Raw genomic sequence first — 18,222 nt, forward strand, 5'->3', positions numbered from 1 at the left:
AGTGGAATAACACTAGAGTAAACCTGAAATGAATGAGCTTTTAAGGATGTTATTCTTCTGACTGCCAGCGTCATGAGCCTGGTACAGTGACTCCTGTAGCTACACATATCTTCGTTGATTTGAGAGAAACCTAGTTTAGGTTCAGTGTTCCAGGGTACTTTCCTCTCCCCTGCATTCAGCTCTGCTATTGCAGGCTAAGGCTCCATCACTTGCTTTTTGCCTTTTGGTGGCACTTAGCTAATCCTCCCCCTTTTTCTTGCAGAAGGAGACAGCTGTTATGGCTCCCATGCCCCCCTTTTTCTACAGTTTGCTTTGCTTTGTGATCTGCTAGTTGAAGCAAAAAAAAAGTTTTCTTCACTTCTGGGGTAATTTCATAATTAGAAAACATTCCACTAAGAAATGTTATATAGTCACTGCAGTGCTTCAGCATCATGTCTTGTGTTTCTTGGGCATGACCTGAATGAACGTTCTGCCAAAGGCATGATTCAACACGAAAGACTTCAGCAGGAACCCAGAGCTTTTAAAAATAAAATAAAGAATCTAACCTCACTTCCTTTTTTTCCCCTACCAAAATATAAAATAATCAGGTTGTCCAAAATAACTCCCATAGGGTTTTGGGGCAATCTTTGGCTGCCATCAGTAACGGTAATGATAGAGTACAGATGAGCTGAGGTACAAAAAACAAAGATCAGTTGAAACGATTGATCAAAATACACCTTTCTTGTTATACAAAGGTATGCAGAACTTGTGAGTTCATGGTTTGTTTGTTAATTAAAAGATGTGGCACTATGCAGAATAGATGTGGAAAGGCTGGAGAGGGTCCAGAGAAGGGCCACAACGATCATCAAGGGACTGGGAAGCCTGCTGTATGAGGAGAGGCTGAGACCTGGGTTTGTTCAGCCTTGAGAAAAGAAGGATTAGGGCAGACCGTATCACCATGTTCTACTTAAAGGGTGGCTACAGAGAAGACCGAGATTCCCTTTTAATAAGGAGTCACATGGAAAAGATGAAGAGTAATGGGTGCAAGTTACTCCTGGGGACATTCCAACTGGATACAAGGGGAAAATTTTTCACAGTAACAATGAGCCATTGGTATAATCTCCCCAGGGAAATGGTGGATTCCCCAACACGACACTTTTAAGATTTGTCTGTCCGTCTTGTCCAAACCATGCTTTTGCCAAGAAAGGTTGCATCAGATGATCCTTTTGGTCCCTTCCAACCTGGTATTCTATACCTCTGTGTTTCTGTGAGAATAAATTGTACTAGCAATGAGTTTGCCTGTTTTACAGGGAATTGTGCTGAGCTTTCCTAACAGTTTGGTTTAGCAATGTATCCCTAATTTAGGAATATCCTCACTTTTAAGACAATTATGTCCTATTTTAGTGACTGCCATAAATTTTTTTCTAGACAGTACAGAGGGAGATTTGACATATGATGACATAATGATGATCAATAGATGACTCAAAGATCTGTGCTAAAGGCAGGTTTGGGAATACTTAGCCAGTGGGATGCATTTGCTAAAAGAGAGCATTTTTGGAGGCTGGATTCCATCTGTCTATCTGGGAAAATTGCCTTCTGACATCAAGGCTTTTATGGCTGATAAGAAGAGCTTTAAACTGAGAAGTGAAGGGAAAAGGTCAAAAGAAACTGGTTTAATTTCCAAACCTGGTTTAAAAAAAATCTGATAGACCAAGATACATGAATGGATAAAAGAATATCAGTGGTGAAAAGGCAGATAGTGAGGAGAAAAAACCCCACAGGTATTGCTAGAATAGTCTTCAGGTACTTCTCATGATGACGGTATACCTAATGCAAACAAGGTACTGAATTTTTCAATATAGAACTGCTAACAGGTAAGTACACACATGAAGAGCAGGTAATGCAATGGAGAATGAACACCTGAGTAATGCAGTGGAGAAACATGAATTATTACTCAGACAGAATTATTGAACAGGTAGCGCAGCAGAAAGTGAGTGGAATAACAGAACTGAAACCAAGTATGAAAATTCTTGTGTTTAAGTGAAGATAGAAATGGCAGCTTCATGTGCCAATGATATTCTAGGCTCCAAAGAAACAAGAAGGGGGGATTAGAACAAAGTGTAATCTTTTCCAAAGGCTTTTCACACAGCTCCCTCAGATTAGTGTTTGGGCTCTGCTATTTATAGTTAAGTGTTAATTTTGTTATGGAAAGAGAAATTAGACTGAGTTACTGGAGATATAAATACTATTTTAAATTGTATTGTATGGGCACTTGTCTTTTCAGATACAGGATAAAGATCCAATGCTTCAGTTTTTAATAAAGGTCACGATGCTGACAGTGAGTAAAAGCAAAGTAACTGTGCTAATGTTTAATTTTAGTATGTATTTCACAAGTCAGTAGAAGTTATATACAAAGGATTTTTAAAGGAATATGTTGAAAGTGGGAGCTGGTTTCCTCTTCCATGAAACTGGGATTTATGTCTTAAAAGTTTAATATAATTTATAAAAACTTTCTGTGAGACTGAGTTTTATAGGGATTTATCTACGTACTCTGCCAGAAATTCTTTCATTACACTTGAAAGAGCTCCTACATATGGTCAAGTTTATAATTAATTACTGGAAATACCTGTCTCTTTTCACTGGCCTCAGAATTTTGTTACTGAACATGAAACAAATTCGTGCTTGACTTTTTTTAAAGGGGACTCAATTAATCAGTTACACAGAATTGCTTACAACTTTTTCCGTATTTCCTGAAGAACCAAGCCACTTAATCATAGGACTAGATTACATTTATATTTTAATTTTCTAACCCTTGAACCAAAATAACATTAAATCCTCTAACATCATTGTTCATAGTAGAAAAGAGTCAATTAACTTGCAAGTTAAAGAAACTACATTCCATGTCTCCGTTCTAAAACAGTTTATGCTCTTCATCTAGAATAATGTATAAATAGTTTTCTTTCAGTCTGCACTAGCAATCAGAACAATGTCTTATTTACTGCAGCACTTTTGTATACACTGGGGATGAGAACAGGATTACTATTTTTATTCTATTCTGTCCATTGAAAATCTTTTCAAGTTCCAGATGTTCTTCCCAGATTTTAAGCTTTCTTTCATTAACATGAAAAAGAACATTGTTCCTTTTCCTGAAAGACAAATCATGCCAAGATACATCAAAAGTCCGTAGATTTCCATTATAAACTGTTACAGTACTGCTTCACCTGAATTAATCAATACACTTTCTGTAGCCAGTGAAGTATTTACTGGTTGTCTGAGTTCAAAGAAAAATACCAACCAAAAATTCAAAACCAACAAGGAGCACAGGATTTCCCATGTAGATATTATATTCTATTCCCATGTTCTATATAGGGATGGAATGATGAAACATTCCAGTTCAAGAGATAAAGAGAAAAACAAAATTATAAAAAATACACTCTGAAAAAAACCCCGTGATATCCCGTGGATTTATGCTACCAGGTGAGCTACTGCCTCCATGAATCTGAAGCTCTGCTGCTTCAAAAGGCTCAAGTGATTATTACTAATGTGTTCTTACTGCATTGACACATCAGCCCTAAAATCCTGCAGTACCACATGCTCATGCATTGTGTTTGCTTGGCAATTGTTATTCCACTAGATGGCCAGCTCTTGCTGCAGTTTTTATACAGGAGGTTGTTGAAACGCCACTAGTGGCACAATACATTTTGCTTTGCAGGAATCAGTAGGTGTTGTAAAATGTATATAAGAGGTTGTTGAAACAGTGCTAGAAGCACAATACATTTTGCCTTGTAGGGATCAAGATGAGGTTTAAACCCCTATGTCTGCTCTAAGCTCATCATGCTAGGAACAATTGTTAATTTTTGGAAGCAGTTTGCATATGGTATCTGGGGTCTAGTGTATCTACACTGAGAAAAGGACATAGTAATTAAGTTAGTCCCAGCTCTCCATTTCAGCAGAATCTTTCTGGAATGAGGTGAGAAAGTGATGCCCTGTTACAGGCAGCAAAAGGCAGGCTTCCTTACAGCTTAGGCTGAGCCTTGCGAGTCATACCTGCACTAAAATAGATCTGTATGTGTGTTATTCATGTTATATCTCTGTGTGTGTGTGTGTGTATAGATGTATATTCATATTATATATATATATATATTCATGTTAATATCACCTTCGGATTGATTATTCTAATTTTTCACAAACAAAATAAGTGGAGGAAATAAAGAAAAATCAATTTTACTTACAAGGAATGTCCATATAGGACACCGTAGCTCACATATTGCAATAGAAAGAGGTAAAGCAGCAAGCAAAGTTGTGGTTATGTATTTGCCACTGTGTTATGGGCAGGGAAAGCTGGTTCGGTTTCTGTTTTGGTTAACATAACAGTAAGATTTCTTTTTAAATGTAATGACTGTATGCTGAAAAGCTGAAAATCACAGGAACAGAAGACCTGATCCTACCCATGGATTGCTGTCAGTAAAATACCTGACTTGAACCAGTTCTGAGGGTAAACTGGCCCTTAACATCCACCCAAATTATGGAAGCAAAAAGAGAAAACTGGAATACGTATGCCTAAGAGCATAAAAGGAATACAAACTATGCTGGTGGAGGAGAAGCTTCACTTTCCCAAATATTTTTCAGTTAGAATGGAATGATTTGCTGTGATTGGATTTAATATCCAAACACTACTGAAAGACATTGAAAACAGGGAAAAGCTTTCATTTCTTCCTTCAGAAGTGCCAGTTTGGCACTTGATTTCATTCTTTTCTGCGTCATTCAATTTGGTTCTTGGCTAACATTATCCATTTGAGTGAATGCACTCAGTACAGTATATTGCTGTATGTACAAAACTTATTTGCATGCTGTTTAAATCACTTCATAATGAAAAAGCATCACTTGAACCCAAATTTAACCAGCACAATTTGTTATTTAATAAAGATACAAACAAAGATATTATCAGCAGAAATGTGGTGTAAATAAACAATAAGCCAGTGGAAAAAATTACATCTTCCTTGGCATAATAAAAAAATGATAATCTGCTGCAACAAACTCCAACCGAAGATTTTGAGCAACTCAAGTAAATAAGCATTTTCATTTTAAAAGACCAAGGTACAACATTTACACACAAAAGCATGTAATCTTGAATATAATGTCAGTATTTGAATTTTTGAAGATACTGGTTGCTTAATATTACCATATAACTTACAGTGAGGATGTTGGTTATACCAATATTCTAGCCAATTTTTTAAAGGATCTTATTCTGGTAGCACACGCTGAAAGCAAATTTAGACAAAACTACTTCATATCTATAAAACCATATTTTTAAGTAAGGTATACAAACCCTTATTTGTGAAAGGAAAGCCATTCTCAGCAGCCCTATGTTTGAAGCATATCCTTCATAAAGGATTTTCTTTAAGAAACATACTCTGAAGCTAGTGTAGCCTTCAAAAGAGTTCATCGCCAGAGACAGTGAATGGCTGCATCAAACAAAATTGTTGCAGAAAGAATTCTGGTTTTCAAAATCAGAATTTATCCTGGAATTTCCCACTGAATGTACCACGGGCTTCTATAAAAGGAGGAAGAGCTATGACTTTGCATTTTCTCATTTTTCTCTTCTTTTTGAATTTTACAGAGCAAAAAATTCACATGTCCTAGGAGCACAACAGGGCTTGAATACTGTAAAAACATTTTGGAGAATGGACTTGTATCTTAGTCTTCTCTGCAGTCCATATGCAGAAGAAAGATTTAAGATATCTGACTTTATTATAGTATCTGTAACACAGTCCATCAGAATACTGAGGGCTTGAAAGCTGTTCACTTCATAATGCTTCAGAATGAAATACACACACACACACACAAAAATAAAAAAAAAAAAAAGAAAGAAAAAAGATAGTGTAGATTGATCCCACGCCCTCAGGATGTTACACAGGATTAATTCCTTGCATCCCAAAGTTGCTTATTAGCTACTTTAGATTGCTTTGCTGTAATTGATTCCTGGGCACAAAATTACTAAGGAATAAAATCTTCCACCAAGGAAGCCACAAAGTTCAATACATAGAAGTTTCCCCATGCATCACGCAGAGATTTTTATTTTCAAAGCGCATTTGTGGCATTGGATGTAAGGGGGGAAAAAATCTAATTACACATCACTTAGCAGACTGCTAGAATGAAGGTGAACAGCGAGTCTAGATGAAAATCGTGGTACGGAAAGACAATTTAAGACAGCTAAAGCTCAGCTGAATGGACTGGGTCTAATGTGTATGATGCCTCTGAACCAGAGGTGCTAAACAAGCAATATTCTGCCTGGTTTTAGAACATTGTCTCCTCTTAATAGAGTACAATGTATCATAAAGATGTTTCTAAACAAAAGTCGTTCCAAGAAAGAACAAAGAAAAATGTACTTAGATTGCACATAATTTTGCATTATAAAAAATACCAGAAATTTTTTGATCTGCTTCAGTTAAGATATTGCATGTGGGAGTTAAAAATGGGATTTGCAGGTTTCAATGTAAGGGACACCTCTCAGGTGGAAACTTTGATTAGATCTAACACACCAGGTGCACATCTGAAAGTTGTATGCCGTAGAAAAGGAAGGTGATAAGATGAAAGTGTGTGAGATAAAATGAAGGTCAGTTTAGCAGTGGTTGCTTTACTAAGCTGAATAATAAGGCTGCATCTTTTCTCGAAGGAAATAAAATGATCCGCTTTGAGGTGATACCTTTAATTGGATTGGGGATTAGAGTTATTTAAAACTAACGTGACAGACATAGAAATATGACATAGAGGCCTGCAAACAATAGGTTTGATAACAATGACAAGCTAAGATAAACTCTTGTGCATATGTGTTTTCACACATATTTTAATAGCTGTATGTACATGGGGCTACGCTGCTTTTTAGCATCTGTCCTTGTAATACATTTTCTTTCAAGGAGGTTTGGTTTTGTAATGTTGCAGCACTTTATTACATAGTCATAGAGGCTGTTCTTGATCACATGCTCTACAGGAAAAATTTTCCAGCCTCCCCACAGCTCCACTTTTGATTTTTTGATGCATAGCAATATTAGAATGAAGTAATTTCACGATATTATAAAGCACTGTGAAACTAGCAGACAGGCTATATTAAGGTCATAGAGCAGGAGTATGCCAGGCTATCCCCAAGGCCAGAGCTTCCATGCTCTAGAAAAACCATATGTGCAATATGTGGAATGAAATCCACATTTCTCATGCCAATGTTTTGTCCTTTTGAAGTGTGGACTACTTACCAGTGCAACTGTACCCTAATAGTAGTGCTTTAGCAATCATATTTTGCATTTTGTCGTGTATGCAAACTCTTAAAGAAAGAAAATAATCTTAGAAAGAATCATCTGACATGAAAGGAGCTATATCAATATAGGATGATATGATATGATATGATATTAATTTAATATTGCAGGGTGTTGTATTACACCTTGTTCTGAGACTTGCAGTACCGAAGTATGACTTATGAATCCCTACCCGCTCTGTAAGTACTGCTGCAGTGGCGAATGGTCTGTACTTTAAAAGGGCAAAACAGTGACATGAGAGATTTGACTTTATTCCATGTATTGACCATATATTACATACTATTGGTGAATATTTAGACAACACTTCAAAGGAGACAGTGTTCAGAAGTGAAACAGCAAATGAGTCAAGGAAATAATTTCACTCAAGAGTTACTACTTCAGTGTCGATCTCTTTCTCGCGGGCTCTCTTCTAAGAGTACCAGGGTGATAGGAACAGAAGTCCCATATTACTTTGGAAGACCAATTTCCTCTAAACAGTCTGGTTCTGAGAAGTGGAAAACTGGGCTCAGTTTCTGCTTCTCCCTCATGAAACATTATCTAGAGTATCCATTTGTTTCAGACGTGTTAACACTCATTCCACTACAAATTTCCCTGGCCCCTTTTACCTCCCAAACCTCCTTGTTGTTTCCAAACCAAGTGTCCAGACTTCCTTGTTATTCCCAGGAAAAATTTGTAATGCAATTGATGCTATCAGTACTGGAGCCTGATAATTTGAAGACAAGTGGCTTGAAATAGCATTTTATTTTATAGACGTCGTATCAAAAAATAAAAGCACAAATTAAGAAAAAGCTGCTGCAGAATTTCGGCTATAAAGATGCAGTATTCAGCACATTTAATGCCCAGCACAGATCTACAATACTGAGGGGCTTGGTTTTGGCCTTTTGGTTTTTACTGTGAAAAAAATGCTGTAAAGGACCTTCCCTCAGGCCAAATTTAAAGGTATCTTAATCACCTATCCACATGAATCACTTGTAGAAACATCAGAGCCAACACTGTGGTGAGTCACAAGGCTTGCAAGCCTACACTTTAAAATAATTACTTGACATGTGGATAGATCCTGGCACACATTTCTGGGCTTGGCAGCTTCTGTTTGCTCCTAGCCTGATGACCATCTGTCTTTGTAGGCAGGACATGTGACACGATGGCCATGATCCTTTCTAGATAGCACCCACACACACCTCTAAACATCATGGTAATGCACACAATTGCAACCAGAGGTCAGGCAAGGACACCAGAGTGAGATACTGGATCTTGGAGCATCCTGGGCTTCAGGCTGTCCCCAGGTCAAGAAAGTGGCAGTATCTTCCAGATTTCACCTGCCTAATAAGAGCATATTTAAACATTGCTTTATCTGATAAAAGCATGTAAAATGTACCATAAGGACCATCTATGAATTATTAAGTAAGGTAGGAGAAAAATAAGAGTGATCTTTGATAGTCAGTCTCCAGCATAAGACTTCCTCTGTGGAGTCCCCAGAGTCCCTCAGTCTGTGCCCACTGGTTGTGGTTTAACCTCAGCCAGCAACTACGTACCACGCAGCCGCTCGCTCGCTGCCCCCTGCTTCCCTCCCTTCCCTGGTGGGATGGGGAGAAGAATCAGGAAGAAAAGTAAAACCCATAGGCTGAGATAAGAATAGTTTAATAATTAAAATAAAATAAAATAAAATATGCTACTACTATTACTAATAATAATTGTAATGTAACTTGAGATAATAAAGAGAGAGAGAGAGTAATACAATGTTAAGAAAAACAAGTGATGCAGAATACAATTGCTCCCCACCTGCTGACCAACACACAGCAACTGGTGGCCTCTGGCCGACTCCCCCCAGTTTATATACTGAGAATGGTGTTGTATAGTATGGAATATCCCTTCGGCTAGTTCAGGTCAGCTGTCCCAGCTCTGCTCCGTCCCAGGTGCTTGTGTGCCTGCTCACTGGCAGAGCACGGGGAACTGAAACGTCCTTGACTTGGGGTAAGCACTAGTTGGCAACAACTAAAGCATCAGTGGGTTACCAGGGTTGTTCTCATCCTAAATCCAAAACACAGCACTGCACCAGCTGGCAAGAAAATTAACTCTATCCCAGCTGAAGCCAGGACACCACCAGAGAACAGTGACAATAGCAGTGACAATAGGCTGACATATCACATCTTCCTCGCTCGCTTCTGTTTTGCTTCTTTTAGAGCGATACACGGGCTGTCTCTCGCTCTGTGTTTGTACAGCACGTGCCGCGGCAGGGCCCCAGCCTCGGCTCAGGCTGGGATGCGTTGCTGTAACAGAAATGCTTTTCAGGTCTGCACTGTTTATAGTGAAAATGTGTCTCCTCTGTGAGAAGGTGGTATTGATGTAAAGCACAAGAAAGCTTTGGCATGATTGCAGAGCGAAAGGGAAGATGAAGGTTGGATTGTGTGTGTGGGGGGGGATACTGCCATGCATACCCATATTTCAGGCAAACCCCTTCATCACTCTGATGCCTCACTTTGACAAAGAGGTCTCTGCTTGTCGGGTCATTTCTGTCAGCACTCTGAAAACAAGGTTTTCAGGCTCTGAATCAAAAACTTTGCAATTTAACAAGTCAAAGGACTATAAGTTAAGCATTGACACAGAAATGGACACATACAAGCAAGTATGTTATATTTCTCACCTGTTCTAGTGCATATGCAATTTACTTGTTAGCTCACTGGGAAGGTGATATACTAGCTCTCCAAGGGGACATCAAACACCACACTTTAACCTTCAGGGCTGTGCCTCGGGTCATCTTAGTTAAAGACATAGAATAGCTTTGCCTTCAGATAAATTTGAAGATTGGATAGTTTCAGTCCTGCAGATAGTGGATTTTTAAGCTTTTGATTTTTAGAAATGCTTTGAAAAGCACTGTAAACCTGCACCTGAATTGTTCCTATTATCTCATGTCTACTCTTTTGTTCCTTTTATAAAGAAATATATCCTTTGCTTTCAACAGGCAGAATGCTGCAATTCCATTGTGTCCTAAGTGCTTCCAAATGACATAGTTCTGGGAATAGGTCTCCCGGATATGCACATATATGATCATGAAAAGACTTATGCAAAGTTTGATATGGCTGTTTCATACTATGTAGTCCTTTCATTTGCAACACAAAGACAGACATAACTCTAATACAGCAGCTTCCAGGTCATTGGATGGTCATTATTTCATATTTACAGTCTATTATGTCTTTTATAAAACAAAAATACATTAATTTTTGGTGTGATATGTTTGCTATATTTTCTTATGTGCTCTTGATATCAGCAAAATAAATGAATAGAAATAATAATGTGCATATAGAAAGGTAAAGGGTAGGGGCACATTTAATTTTTCTGAAATTGAACTGCTAGATAAGAATTCAGTTTGTGCGTAATTGCTATGGATACTGTCAAGGGTAGAGTATGCACAGAAACAGTAGGAAAAAAGTACATACAACAGTACTTGATTTTTGGAAACATAAAAAACCCCCAAACCTCTGAAAAATCAAAAATTTCAAATTATGAATTCAATACTGGTATTCTATGCACGTAGCTGTGCATGGATTGGCAATGACAATGCACAGTTCATTTACCCCCAAGAATACCAAGCAGCAAACTGAACATCTCTGCTGACAGCAGCGATATGACATGAGCTAGAAGCTGCCTTTGTCCCCTCCCCTTGTCTGTCTCCCTTCGTGCCTTCCCCCATTGCTGATGGATTTGGTACTCCAGAGAGGTGCCCGTCAGGCAGCTCAGAAGCATCCAGCCCCCTGACGTGCTGCCAGAGTTGGGGTGGTAGCAGGCCCAGGCTCGCACTCTCTTGCCAACATGTCTCAGCTTTCACTGGGAGGGATCATCGCTGGAGGTGTGAAAGCAAGTTCGTGACAAATAATAAATTCCATCGCGTTTTATTCATTGGCTTCTCGGCTGAAAGCGTCGGCAAGGTCGCCAGTTGTGGTGGTGACATGTGCTGTGTGGACAGATGTCACCTAGGGAAAAGCTTTATTGTTGAGGTATTCACCTCATATTTTGTGTTGTCAAACATTTACATTCCTGACAGATTTCTTGCAAACTTAATGTAGCTCAAGAGCTGCGCTCGAAGACCCCAGCTAACACAAACCAGCTCCAGAGTTTTCAGTTCAGCTTATGTCTGCTATGTAGCAATATCTGGTGAGGTACAACCTTCTGTCCAGTATGACGATATACAGCTTAGATATTTTTTGTATCTCAAAAGATATTCCAAGTATTTAATAAGCAGCAGATTATCATCTTTTACTCTGGGAAACATTAGGGTTAGAAACGTTTCAAGAGAGGGTTCTGCTATCCTTGTTCAGGTTGACCAAGTTGCTTGTCCCTGGAAGAAGGTCATTTTCATTCAGACTACTTACCAAACGAGAGCAGAAAATACGAGTGACAGAAGTTGCCCATTAGAAATATTAATTTTCAGTGCAATTGTTAACTGCCATGGATGTTTATAATCTATGAGGAACTCACTATCTTAATGACGTATAAACTTAGGTCGTATGTTTTATGTGGTTCTGGAAAGAAAAAAAGCAATGATTCTTTATTAGTGAGATTTTCCATAAAATGTTATTGTACAAAATGCATAGACCTATAGTTGTGCATTTTTTCCCCCAGATATTTCTGTCCTTTTGGAGAAGCGCAATAAATATAACAGAGAATGAATACAAAGCACTGTGTTATCAGGAACATACTTTAAAAAAATCAATTTTAAAGTCTTTTTTTTAAGGCAGGAAACAGAAATGCTTCAGGCTGAGAGGATGCGCATGAAGCTTTATTTCATGAAGTGAAGGAGACCAGGGCCTTAAAGCAACATGCAAAATGAAAACAAGATTGCCTTTCTGTCAGGTTTCCTTCCTCCAAATTCACAGTTCAACCAGTGTTCTGGAGTCAGTTGTCTCCATATCTTACGACTGCATAAGAAATGCCAAAGTCAAATGTCTAAGACATCTGCATCCTATGGCTTCAACCTGCACCTCTCTGAAAAAAATGGCAGGAAGGTTTTTATTTCAACAGGCAAGTTTCAGAATTCATAAGAGGAAATAACATAGAAATCACATCCGGGGATCCCACGTGCTCTACCTATCCCACGCAGCTGGAGAGCAAGTGCTAATTCAGAACATGTAATCTGTTTACTCATCTGGGGCATGTTTTTTTGGACTCTAAGGCATATTAAAGGGATACAATCACTAGTATAGTTTAAAACTGATGACCACAGATCATTAAAAAAATCCCTCAAGTAGCAGATGATTCAGCACAGCTGCAGAAGGCATTAATTCCAATTAATTTGTCAGGAAATTATCCCAGTCATAGAATTACCAGTTTTCTAGAAACCCACATATAGAACCACAGACGGTAAGTATAAAATAAAGGATTTATGTATTTCAAGAAGCAGAAGTAATAAAAATTTTTGGCACTCCAGACAGAAAGTGACACTTGCTGATTTTCTAACGTAGTTTTATTTTATCATCTTTAATGACTGACTGCTCTCAATTGTTGAGCTATTACAGTAAGAAGATGACCCAAACTGAACCAGACTAAACCATTATTTGAATTCTACCCAGAATCACTTTTTCTTTGCTTACTTTTCAATAATAAATAGTTCTATTTGTTCAAAACTCAAGAACCGATGATAATACACACAATCTCGACAGAGTCAAGCTTTTTTCCCCATTGCGCAGCTGCTGTCATATCTACCACAAAATTTATTTTCCCCAGGTTTTAGTTAAAAAGAAAAAACAAAGAAAGTTTTGAATTTTTTATTTTCCTTTGGTTATCTGGCTCTTTGGTGATTGAGATTCTGAGATAAATAGTATGATAAATAAATAAATATGCCAGGAAAAACTTCAATATGCATTCAAACATCTCCTCATTACATAAAGTGCAGCAAATGTCAGGATTTGTTGCATCAATTTAAAATAATGTATAAGCCTTTGTATTAAGAAATTTTGAAATAAATTCACTTTTCAAAATGTCTACCCTTCTAAAAAGCAAGAATTAGAAATCTCTTGCAACATTATTTAGTTTGTGTTCGTTATATTTGCTAAGACTCTTCTTCCTTATTTTAAAGAGCAACATTTCCGATAGAATCTGAAATCAGGATCGGTATCTTAAAATTTTTGAGTTCTTATTTTTTTAGTCTTCCAAATTTAAGAAAGTTCTGGTTGATAATTAAGAAGAAACCTAAAAAAGTCATAACTGACCTCATAATAACCCAAAGGCATCATGCCCTTGAAACTGTGCATATATTATTCCACATATTTTTGAACAAAGTTACCTTAATTTTGGAAAAAAATGGGAACAATAACTGATGATTTTTTTAATGTAAGCTGAAAGCTTACCATCTGTGTAGATTGCTTCATCAGTGTATTATCTGCAGAAAGCACTACTGGTTTAGATAATTCCTGGAGTGATGGCTAAGATACAGTATAAATATAAATGAGATAGCTGGCAAATACATCCAAGATGTGAGCAAGGTACTGTGAAATGGATAGCTAAGCTGCTGACTGTGTTGTCCCTAATGTTCCTCTACAAAACTTCACTTAAATAAGCTCTGAGTAGAGACCAATGTAGCAAATCCCAAGACAGCATGCAGACTTTCTGTTTCATCAATTTAGCCCTCAATACATTGCAAAACACTTGAGCAGCATTTCTGTCTTGCTGTGTCCAGTCCACAGTTTAATGAGTCTTGCCACTGGTATGAGGTTGTTCAACATTAAGTGATTTTTTATTTCTTCTGCTGACCATCTGCTGCATATGCAGACTACTTATCTATGTATATCCACATTTGGATATAATGTCAATTGCATTGGAGAGGAAACATTTTACTTGTGGATTAAGAGGCGAGCAAAAGTTCATGAAAGCCAGAATCCTTGGCTTTGAATGATAATAGAGAAACAGGTTTCCACCCATGAATATTTAAAAGGAAGTCTATACAAAATATCTGCATCTGTGCTTCTAAATGTTGCTCTAACTTGGTGTTGGATTAACTTCAAAGACAAAAATAGACCCTCTGTCTACGAAAGGCAAAATGTCCCTGTACTGAATAGAGATTAGTGTCCTGACACAGAGGACTGAAGCTTTATAAAGAAGTTTTCTGCAGGAGGCACCTGTGAATCTTGGCATATAATGATTCCAGAGCCTGTTTCTTCTTTTTGCTGAATAGCAGACAGTCATCTGGTTATAGAGGTCTATAGACAAATTCAGATGAACGGTGCCATGCAGTTGTGAAATTGATGACATTGCAAGTCTCAGTTTATGGGATCAGACATCTCACCCAAACTTGCAAATATATTTTACAAAAAACCTCTTTTAATCTATTTTGTCTTTGAAGTTTGCAAGAGCATTCACTATATCCTTTCCACACTTTGTGTGAAGGTGATAGAGAAATGGAACCCATATACTGTGTGTGTGAAATTCACATAATTCTAATGTAATTCCTAATTTAAAAGTCTAGCCTTGATAGTAAACATAATGAGAAATACCTTGCAATATTTGCAGATCATAAACCCTAATCATTGACATAAAATATACAACTCTGCACACAGAAAATCATATTCACACATTTACAGAAATTTAATGAATAAAATTAAGAAGAACATTTGCAGAACTCTCTCCAAAAGAACTGTACAACTTTCCTTCAAAACAGTGAAGCAGAAATGTCTTGTGCACACAAGTTAAAATGCATAAGACTTTGTATCTTAAAAAAACCCCACAAATAAATGGCTTCTTAAACCTACCCTCAGGAATTTTATAAAACTGTCTTGCTTTGTGAATTCTGCTCTTTCACTCTGAGAAGCTTTGTTTTAGGAAGGTACATCACAAATTAATCCCTCTGAGTCACAGCACTTTCCACGTTTTGGAAGAAAAGGCTCTATTTCACAACATTTCCTTGTTCTGATCTGATGTATTGCCTTGATGATTAAGTAGAAAACTGGAGCTTTCAACTATCAGATAAAAAGTGGTGACTAGTTACAGCAGTTTGCTCTCTTCCTGACCTTCTTACATACTCCTTTTTTTTAGATCTGAACTCAGTTGCTTGATCACAATTCAAATCCAACATCACATCAATGCTATCAGCTCCAGGAAAAAAGCCAGCAGTTCTGACTATTTACTTCTTTGCACTCTTAGGTCTGCAAGCTCCCCCGGACCTTAATAAGATTTTCATTTATTTATTGGCAGCATCAGTCTAGCATGGATTCTTCTGAACCCCAAATAATCTAATCCCCTCTCCCCGCAATGATGTAGTTTAACCACTTGCTGTTATTTTGTGCCCAGTATCCTCATGGAAAAACACAGATGCTACATCAGTTTGGACAATCTGCAAAGAAACAGAATAATTGAATTTTTTTTTTAAATATTTATTTATTTATTTTTGTGCAGTTAACACTTTATATTTGGATATAGAAACTGGCATGCTTCTGAAGTTTCATTTGCTTGCATAGATTTCTAGGTTGTTCTGCATATGTTGTTGACATCAGAAGGTGCTGAATTAACATTTCCACTGGAGGAAAGAAAGATTGAGTGCTTAATTTCTTGAGAAGATAGCTTTTAAAATGCAGTTAAGGTATGCAACTGACAGTATTAAGGCACCTGAATGGCAGTAACACTTTGCATACTTTTAAGCTATAAAGTAAAACTGAGTATGATTAATGGGATGGCTTTACACATAACAGCACAGCTGGGGATTATGTTATTTTATATTCATCTTCCAAACTCCCATAAAAGTAGATTATCGTAGCATAGCACTTCTGAATAGCTACTTGATGATTGGAGTCTTAACAGCTCCCATGCTCTTACAAAGGGAGATATACTGCATGGAAACTCGGTCTTCCTCTGTGGAATTCACCCTTCAAGCAAGATGAGGAATATAAAACACTGGAAGGCTCTTTAGGGGACGTTGAGGTCATTAGACAAGTATTGGAAGAGATGTAAATATTTGGTTGAGCCCGGGAGCACACAAACAGGATTATCTGCTTAACTTCTGTGTCTCAGGTGGGCTGAGGAGAGGCTCAGGGCATGCCCGGGGCTGGGGGGCTGGCGGTGGGGCACTGGGGCTCTGAGGACCAGCAACACAGTTGTTACTGTACTTCATGGTGACGGGATTAGCCACAAAGCCACAACTATTTTCTGAAGAAAGGGCCTATGTACTTTTAAAGATCGAGTGCATCTTCCTTCCATGTCCTGTCTAAGCCTAAAGAAATGCCCCGGGGTGTCTGCGGTACCGCTAGCAGCCCCCCCGGTGGGATGTACCTTCGGGTGTACGCAGGCACCTGAATAACCTGGACAGCCACAGAGAGGCGAAAGCGTATTAACAACTCTGAATAAAAAGGGTATTTGACTTACGGTTTTTATTGCCCACTAATTACAGGACAAAAATTTGCAACCATCTAAATTCTGCTGAAACTCAGCCGGAATTAGAACTGCTGCCATGTGTCATGCGAAATCTGGCTCACAAAGGACGTTCATCTGACGGGCTGCTGGCATCAGCTGGAAGATACCCACTGATCTCACAACGAAAGAATAAGAGTTCTCCTTTATAACACCTATCTGAATATTATATATATTCAGAAATATAATAGCTATCCAAATTAAGATACTTTTTATAACAAATGCCATTTCCTTGATTAATAGTCCTTTCCCCAAAAATTTTATTATTTATGATCAGTTGAGTCACAAGAAGAGAAATTTCTTATTGCTTAACTTCTGTCCCATTCTTTTTTCTGTTATTTATGACAGAAAGTTTACCATTAATGAAATATTAACAATTTAATTACATTACTTTTAACTGTAGCCATAGTGAAAATGTTTCAGTTTGATTTCTACAGCAGCAATCGTGTTGATCTACAGAACAACTTGACAGGTATCAGATACAGGTAAAAAGAAAATTAACACTGAAGAAATAAAAATTTTCTGAAGTTCCTTTACACAAATAAAATCTTCTGAGTACAATTTTAGCTCTTCCCCCCCAGTTTTTAATAGAAGAATAATACTAATTAAATCCACATTTCTGAACTTTGTTCTTCAGTATGTATGCTAAGGACCAAACAAGCTGTTGACATGGGCTCAGATACTACTTTCCTGTAATAATTTTTAATTTGTTATGGATATTTTAAGCTTTCAGTGAATGAATAAGAGAAAATGTTGAATGCATTTTAAAACTGTGACTTGCTATAGAAAATTAACTTTGTTCAGCTTTTTATTTGTTAGTATATGATATTCTGTATCTTTGTGAGGCAATGACTATGTACTTAACACTGAACACCGTCAGTATTTTCGATATATTAATACAATGTCACTTCTGTGTTCCTCAAGTTCTTACAAGGACAGATCCTGCTAGGAGAAAATGGAGTTTAATAAGAAATACTTTAGCAGGTCAGAAGGAAATGAATAATATTAAGCAACATATTGCTTTACCTGACAATAAATAGGAATAATGCAAATATACTAACCTTAATAAAACCATCTTCATGATAAATAATGTAAGTACATATTAGCAAATCGTGTTATACAGTTAAAAAATACACTCGTTCTTTACGCTTCAAAAATACACCTAAATAATAGTTTCACTCCAGTTGCTCAAACCCTGACACACTGCTTTAGAGAACGTTGGCTGTGAAAACAAGGATATTCTTAAGACTATCCCCCCTTGGAATGGTTCAGCTTTGCATACTGACTGTAGTTGTGAGTTTGTAACTCTTCCGTGGCACCCTGTGATAAATAGAAGTGCACTGTACTGGTGGGTTTCTGAATATACCAAATGCTGGTTATACTGAATTGGAGAACAAGGAAGCTATTGGCATGAGTGAGTAGTGTTTTCCTGCGGTCATTTTTCATTTGTCATAAACAAATTACCTTGGGAGAAAGGTGATATATCTTAATGACTTCAGAGAGACTGGTTTTGGCTTTTGACTGACTTCAGTGTTCATAGAAG

General features: G+C 37.5%; 1 protein-coding gene across 2 annotated transcripts in view; it reads left to right on the forward strand.

Annotated features, from left to right (window-relative positions):
• The window catches only part of BRINP3 (BMP/retinoic acid inducible neural specific 3), a 214,049-nt gene that overhangs the window by 174,720 nt on the left and 21,107 nt on the right, over positions 1 to 18,222 (forward strand). The gene's annotated exons all lie outside the window — the stretch shown is intronic.

The sequence above is a fragment of the Falco cherrug genome, chromosome 12 (assembly GCF_023634085.1).
Source record: "Falco cherrug isolate bFalChe1 chromosome 12, bFalChe1.pri, whole genome shotgun sequence".
In the NCBI taxonomy this organism is placed as follows: domain Eukaryota; kingdom Metazoa; phylum Chordata; class Aves; order Falconiformes; family Falconidae; genus Falco; species Falco cherrug.